Below are 7,796 nucleotides of genomic sequence, written 5' to 3'. Positions count from 1 at the left end.
TGGGGGAGGGACTCAGCTGGGGCCATCACAAGGGAGCTGCCCTACCCCTAAACCAATCAACCACGGCCCTGGGAGTCCACCCACAAAAAGCACCCACGATCCCACCCCTCCCAGCACCAGTAACCCTGTTTCTACTTGCAGCTTTGAGTGCCACTGACTTGGTTGGGTTTGGTACAGTTTTTACATTGCTCAATTTTATAAGTCCAGCACAGAGAGCTTGTCATTTCCCTCTCCTCTAATTCCACCCACTGAATGTACCTTTCCTATGCGTATGTGTGTGTCTATAATCCCAGAGCCTTCTTTTTATTTATAAATGGGAATTTAGAACAAATTTAAAGTGGCATTTCAAATCAATGGGGAAAATGGATTATCGAATACATGTTTGTGGACAACTAGGTAGCCATCTGGAAAACGAATGGCAGCTGGAGCCATTCTTGCCCTTTATACCAGGCTCAATCCGAGGTGGGTCAAAGATTTAAATATATAATGACTGAAACCCTAATTTAACAAGAAGCAGATATGTGAGTTTTTCAAAACTAACCTCACAGTGGGAAAGACTTACCTAAGGATATTAAATATCCAGGAGCCATTAAAGAAAAAAACCAAAAGATTCAATCACATAAATCATTGTTTAAAGTATAAGCAAAGTTAAAGACAAATGAAAAACTGCCAAAAATATTGCCATTTCTATTACATCTGCAAGTCAATGTGTTGAAAACACCAGGGTTGACTGCTGTGTGCTGGGGAGAGCACGTGAGCAGAGAACGGCGGAGGTGCACTGCTTGCCTCCAAGGCGCCTCCTGGAGCAGAAGAGAGAAGCTGCAGACGAGGGCAGAGGGCTGTTCTCCTAAGTGCTGGGTGCAGAAGGGGCTGAGGCCCCACAACAAGTGGCATGGAGTGGGACAAGTGGCACACAATGGGAAGGTGCTGCTGCCCCGCTCACTAGACCACGTGTAGCAGCATCCCTGCAGGGACCCAGAGACCAGCTGTGCAGTGAGTGGCACCTTGAGGAATGGCAGAACCTGGAGATGGCGCCTGTGGCACCAGCACCCTCGTTCTTGTGGTGAGCATGAGCAGCTGTGGTGCATGGAGACATTTAAAGTGGGCTCACAAACTGCTGAAGCCCTCGCTGAAGAGAGGCGGGGGGCGGGGGGAGGAGAGGGACCGTGGCAGACATCACAGGTAGCAGAAAGGACTGTTCACTCACCCACGTGAGACATCCTTGGGACAGACACTGCTGGGACTGGACCTGCTGCACGAGCAGGTGGAGACAGGGCTGGGGGGCTCATCACTGTCCATGGCCCCAGAAGCCTCTGGGCAAGGGCATTTTTCAGCCCATCCATCTTTCTCTTCCCGCTTCTCCAACCATGTTCTGATCCCCAATCAAGAAGCATTTTTTTTTTTTTTTAATTTGTAAACTAAAATCTATGGTTTGGGCTTGGAAAAGAAGTAACAGGGCTTTCAGACTCAGATCTCTAAAGCCCACCTCTGATCCTGCCTCTCCCCTGCTCTAAAACCTTCAATGACTCCCTATTGCCACCCCCAACCAGACCCCATATCCCATGAGGAAAAGGGTCCCTCTCCCTCTCTACTTGCCTAGATCCTAAATCCTGCCGACACTTGGAGATCCAGGTGAAGTCCTGCCATCTGCACAAGGTCTTCCCAGTAGCCCAACTCCCTCCCAGGGAGGACCACCTTTGGACTTCAAATCTGTTGTCATCGTAGGTGGTTTACTGGTTAAGTCAGGGGCTTAGGAGACGGAACACTGGCTTTGGAGCCAGAGACCAAGACCTGTGTCCTTGAACAGATTGCCCGACCTCTCTGAGCATCTGTTTCTTTACACCCTCTAAGGAAAAGCCCATCCTTTCCTACTCAAGTCCTTTTAGGGACCCTGGTGGCTCAATGGTTAAGTAAGTGCTTGGCTGCTAACTGAAAGTTTGGTAGTTCAAACCCACCATTCACTCTGTGGGAGAAAAGACCTGGTAATCTGCTTCTGTAAGGATTTACAGCCTTGGAAGCCCTATGGGGCACTTCTACTCTGTCACCAGGGGTCGCTATGGGTCAAAATTGACTGAATGGCAAACAACAACTTCAACAACAAATCCTTTTGACCATCTCACAGAAAACGTCCATCTCAACAAAAGCTTTGCTAGTTAGCCTGTCAGGCAAAGTGGGCTGCCGGTGCTAACCAGGCACGACTCCAGTTACCAGAAGTTACTCCCACCTCACTCTGTCCCATCCTGAGCACGACTTCTCAGGGCATCTGGAAGGACTGGCCTGGGCTGCCCAGGCTGGTAGCAGAACTGGTCAATCTGCACCCCGTAAGGTATCCCTTAGGCCAGGGCAAGGCAGGGCAGAGCACAGCCTGGAGCCGAAGCAGGGACTCAGAAGACCAATGGGAGAGGGGAGAGAGGTGCAAACTAGCAAACACTAGGGCATTTGGTCCACGCGTGTACATGTTGCAAGGCGTTGGGAAGCTTTTTCTTTTCTACCCCAATGCTACCAACCTGCCCAAATGTTCCTACTGATCTGATCATGCAGAGAAACCAACTGCCTTTCTGTGTCTCTGTCTCCTGAGACCTGATTATGCCAGTAACTGGCCTAGCCCTAGTTGTTTTTCAGACATTTAACCCCTTAGGCCCCAGGACACATTTGCTCACCCTGAAAGGGGGCTCTCAGAAACACAGTGTCTCCTGCCTGAGCAGAGTTCCAGGAAGGTTCTGTCTCTGAGCCAGTTCCAAGCACCAAACCAAAAAACCCCATTGCTGCCTAGTCAATTCTGACTCATAGTGACCCTCTAGGACGGGGTAGAACTGCCCCATAGGGTTTCCAAGGCTGTAATCTTTATGGGAGCAGATCACCGCGTCTTTTTTCCCACGGAGTGACTAGTGGGTTTGAATGGCCAATTTTCGGATAGCAGCTGAGCTCTTTCACCACTTCTCCACCAGGGTTCCTCTTCCAGGCGCCAGAAGCCTTCCTATCAGATCTTTCCCAATCTTTGGCCACAGAGGTGTGTGATCAGCTAAGACTGAGTGGAGACTGGAAGTCAGATGACCTGGTTCTGTTCTGGCTCCAACGCTGGAAGGGAAGGTTCTTACTGGCTTTGGGCCTGAACTTCCTCATCTGTGAAGTCAGGAGTCGGGGGTTCCCTCTGAGGTTCATTCTGCCTTTAAAACTACAACAAATACCATCCATTTAGTGCTTCCTACCCACCAGGAGGAAACCCTGGTGGCGTAGTGGTTAATTGCTACAGCTGCTAACCAAAAGGTCAGCAGTTCAAGTCCACCAGGCGCTCCTTGGAAACTCTATGGGGCAGCTCTACTCTGTCCTATAGGGTCGCTATGAGTCGGAATCGACTCGACAGCAGTGGGTTTGGTTTTTTTGGTTTACCCACCAGGTGTGCATCAGGGTTGTATCCTTTCACCATACCTATTCAATCTGTATGCTGAGCAAATAATACAAGAAGCTGGACTATATGAAGAACAGAGCATCAGGATTGGAGGAAGACTCATTGACACCCTGCATTATGCAGATGACACAACCTTGCTTGCTGAAATTGAAGAGGACTTGAAGCACTTACTGATGAAGGTCAAAGAGCACGGCCTTCAGTATGCATTGCACTTCAACATAGAGAAAACAAAAATCCTCACAACTGGATCAATAAGCAACATCATGATAAACAGAGAAGACTGAAGTTGTCAAGGATTTCATTTTACTTAGATCCACAATCAACACCGATGGAAACAGCAGTCAAGAAATCAAAACATGGCATTGCATTGGGCAAATCTGCTGCAAAGGACCTCTTTAAAGTGTAGAAAAGCAGATGTCACCTTGAAGACTAAAGTGTGCCTGACCCAAGCCATGTGCTTTCAATCGCCTCATATGCATGCGAAAACTGGACAATGAATATGGAAGACTGAAGAATTGATGCCTTTGAATTGTGTTGATGAAGAATATTAAATATACCATGGACTGCCAAAGAACCAACAAATCTGTCTTGGAAGAAGTACAACCAGAATGCTTCTTAGAAGCAAGGATGACGAGACTATGTCTCACCTACTTTGGACATGTTATCAGGAGGGATCAGTCCCTGGAGAAAGACCTCATGCTTGGTAAATTAGAGGGTCAGTGAAAAAGAGGAAGACCTCAATGAGATGGATTGACACAGTGGCTGCAACAATGGGCTCAAGCATAACAATGATTGTGAGGATGGCCCAGGACCAGGCAGTGTTTCACTCCGGTGTACATATGGTCGCTATGAGTCGGAACCGACTCGACGGCACCAAACACCACCACCATCTAACAGGCAGGGAGTAGTGGTAGTCCAGTGGTAAAAATCTTGGCTTCCATGCAGAAGACCCAGGTTCGACTTCGAGCCAATCCACCTCATACACAGCCACCGCCTATCTGTCAGTTGGGGCTTGCGTGTGGCTATGACGCCGAACAGACTAAGATGGCCTAGGAAGAAAGGCCCAGGGATCAACTTCCGAAAATCAGCTGGTGCAAACCCTGTGGATCACAACACTCCAATTCTGCTCTGCATGGGGCTGCCATGAGTCGGGGGCTGACTCAATGGCAGCTAATAACAAGGGGAACATAATAAAATATTTTTTATTAAAAATAGAATTTAATGGGTCTGAGGATACTTGTCTTAAAGTCTCCACCAGCGTTGACTTGAGGAGTCCCATCTCACGACCTGGTGAACGTTGTTAATTAGTAAGTTCACCTTGAGACAGGCTTCACACTAGAAGTAGTGGTTGGCCTGCCTGTCTCCCCCCATTGGACTAGAAGTTCCTTGGGATGTGGGACAGCAGGTGTTACTCATCTGTGCCTCCCTGGGGCCCAGCACTGGGTTGGGTGCTCAGGAAGCATCTGTGGACCCCACCGTCACCTTCTTCACATTCGATGTTTAGGAGCTAGAGCAACTCAGAGGCTCCCCCGCACCCTTGTCCCGGAAGGAGCTGAATCTTGCTAGGGCAGAGCCTTGAACTGAAAAGCAGAAGAGCTCTGAGACTGGACTTTTGGCTGTATTCGGGGTGGCGGGGAGGCTGGGCATAGGGGATGCCTCATTGTTGGTCTTTGGTTTTCCAGAAACTCCACTATCTCCGAGCAAGACGTTAATCAGTAACAGTCCCCCTAAGGGATCACACTTTGGAACAGCAAATATTTGCTGAAGGCTTTCAGCTACAAACCTTAACCTTTCGTCTCTGCCCTGAATGAAGGACCTTCCCAGGCACCAGAGGGCCCCTCACAGGTAAGGGGCAGAGAGTTAAAGGGAAACCTTAGAAGTGTCAATTTAGGGAGGGACGGGAGAGAAGATGTTCTCGTTGTCTCTGGTGAGGGGGCGGGCGGTGGGCAAAGCAAAGCCCTAATCCTAGACGCCCTAGAGATGATAAACCCAGGCTGGGCAGGGTCGGAACAAGAGGCCTGTATAGTCAGGAAGGCGCCTCCTCTGCAGGACAAAGCCCAGAGAGAAGGGGTTTTTAAGGTTGACATTTCATCACCCACCCTACTCTGTGCAAGCCATACTTGGCCCCCTGGCCTTCCCAGGACCCTCCTTCTAGGCTCCTTGAGGGTCCAGGGTGGAGGGGTGGGGGGAGGAGTGCTCCTCCTAGGCACGTGCCATCTTGCTGAGAAGTGGTAGATGAGCAGTTGGTTTCTTATCACTTGGGTACTAAGTAGGAAGGTGCGCCCTCGGCATGCCTGCGTGTCTCCCTGCATACCGATTCTGTACGGCTCAGGGGATGAACGAATACCTTAGGGGATACATAGGACTGTTCAGCACGCAGAGCACAAGAGCACCCAGTGGAATACTGGGCTGCCACTCCTCGGGCTGAAAGAGGAACTTCAAGAATGGTGGGGTAAGACACCATTCAGAAGGGGCGGCATCTATTTGATGTCTGGGACAATTTGCTGACTACTGGGACAGGGAGAAGTCACCTGGAATTTAGGAGTGTTCTACTGCAGGCTGAAGTCCCTGGATGGTGCAAACTGTTAAGGCTCTTGGCTGCTAACTGAAAGGTTGGAGTCCACCCAGAGGCACCTCAGAAGAAAGACCTGGTGATCTACTTCTGAAAAATCAGCCACTGAAAATCCTGTGAAGCGCAGTTCTGCTCTGATGCCCCCGGGGTTGCCATTTGGTTCAATGCTGCAGTATGACAGAGGCACGCAACGGGGGTCACATCCAGTACACTGAAGGACACATTCACGCGACATTCAGAATGCTAACTAGTGTGACCTACTGAATGTGGAGTCGCCAGGTAGAATTGGAAAGGATGCCCTAAACGCTGACGTTTGGGAGACACTGCTGAGTATCTCACCGAAAAAGGTAGTGCTGTTCCGACCGCCGGAGGAGCGAGGCCATGGGTTCCGGGGCGCTGTTGGTGTGAGCAGGGAGCACCGTGCCGGGTGTCGGGGCCAGGTGTAGTTCTGGACCAGGCTGAGACGCAGACACTACCGCCCGCATCAGAGAACTCCACCCTGTCCCCTTTCCACTACCGGTGACCCTGGCTCAGAGTGAGGGTCTCTGCCAGGAATGGATTACCCAATAAGCAAGGTACACACAGGCTTACTTGCGCTTACTTACTAATTTACGGTGTACAATTTCACCTGTTTTTCACCGCATCCTTGATGTGAAAAAAACTCACGTGAAATTGTTCGCTGCAGATTGAGTAAACACAAGTAGGCCCGTGCGTACCTTGCTTACTGGTCTCTGCTGATTGTGAGGCCTGCGGTCCCCACCGGGCTGAGTGGTCCTGTGCCACCCAGGCCCACCTGGTGCAGTAAGCTGAGAAGAGAGTGAGGTGAGGGTGCACCTCAGGGACCTCCCTTTGTCTGCCCAGCCAGGCTCTGGGATGCAGCCCTGGTTGTGTCAGCTCAACACTGGGAACTGAGTGTGCAGACAGCCAGGTGGCACAGCCGAAGCCACAGTCATAGATTCAGATGGGAAACATCTGATCAGAGGCCAGGCTCTGTGCCCCAAAGATGCTGAGGAGCCTGAAGAGGTGGCTGCTGTCAGACGGCTTAGTGGTGAGGAGGGTGGGGTTTGGAGAGTCACTGCTAGCGCTGGGAGTCTGGCTCCACTACCATGTGTATCCTGGCGTAGCGGGAGTTAGTACGAGCCTCGCGGGTCCGACAGGAGGATTAAATGAGATTGTTTAGTCAAGGCCTCCTATGAATTAGCTGTCCATCCTGGTCTGTCTTGGAGAGCTCAAGGTACAGTGAAGAACCAGCTGACCAGTCACCATCGAGCCAATCCTGACTCACGGTGACCCCGTGTGTGTCAGAGCAGGGCGGTGCCCCATAGGATTTTCAGGGGCTGAGCTTTTGGAAGCAGGTCGCCAGTGCTTTCTTCCTCTGGGTGGACTCGAAACTCCAACCTTTTGGTTAGCAGCCGTGTTAACCGTCTGCATCACCCAGGGACTCCACAGGGAAGGAAGAAACACATAAGAGGAACTAAGTAGCTCTGCCCCAGGGCTTGGGGTGCGTGCTATGGGACAGGGGCACAGGAAGAGAATTGTGGTCAAAAATCAGGGCAACTCCAGCACTTTCCCTTTTCCTTGCCCTGAGTCCCACTCAAAACCAAAAAACTGCCCCACAGGGTTTCCAAGGCTGTAATCTTTATAGAAGCAGACTGCCACATCTTTCTCCTGAGGAGCAGCTGGTGGGTTCGAACAGCTGACTTTTCAGATAGCAGCCGGCTTAACCACTGTGCCACCAGGGCTCCTTGAGTCCAACTTAGACCCTCGAAATTCCCAGCCCAAACATGTCCACAGACCAAGGTCCCCACAGCACAG

Source organism: Elephas maximus, chromosome 10 (assembly GCF_024166365.1).
Source record: "Elephas maximus indicus isolate mEleMax1 chromosome 10, mEleMax1 primary haplotype, whole genome shotgun sequence".
Classification (NCBI taxonomy): Eukaryota; Metazoa; Chordata; class Mammalia; order Proboscidea; family Elephantidae; genus Elephas; species Elephas maximus.
The sequence above is the reverse complement of the archived record's forward strand: the minus strand, read 5'-3'. Positions refer to the sequence as shown.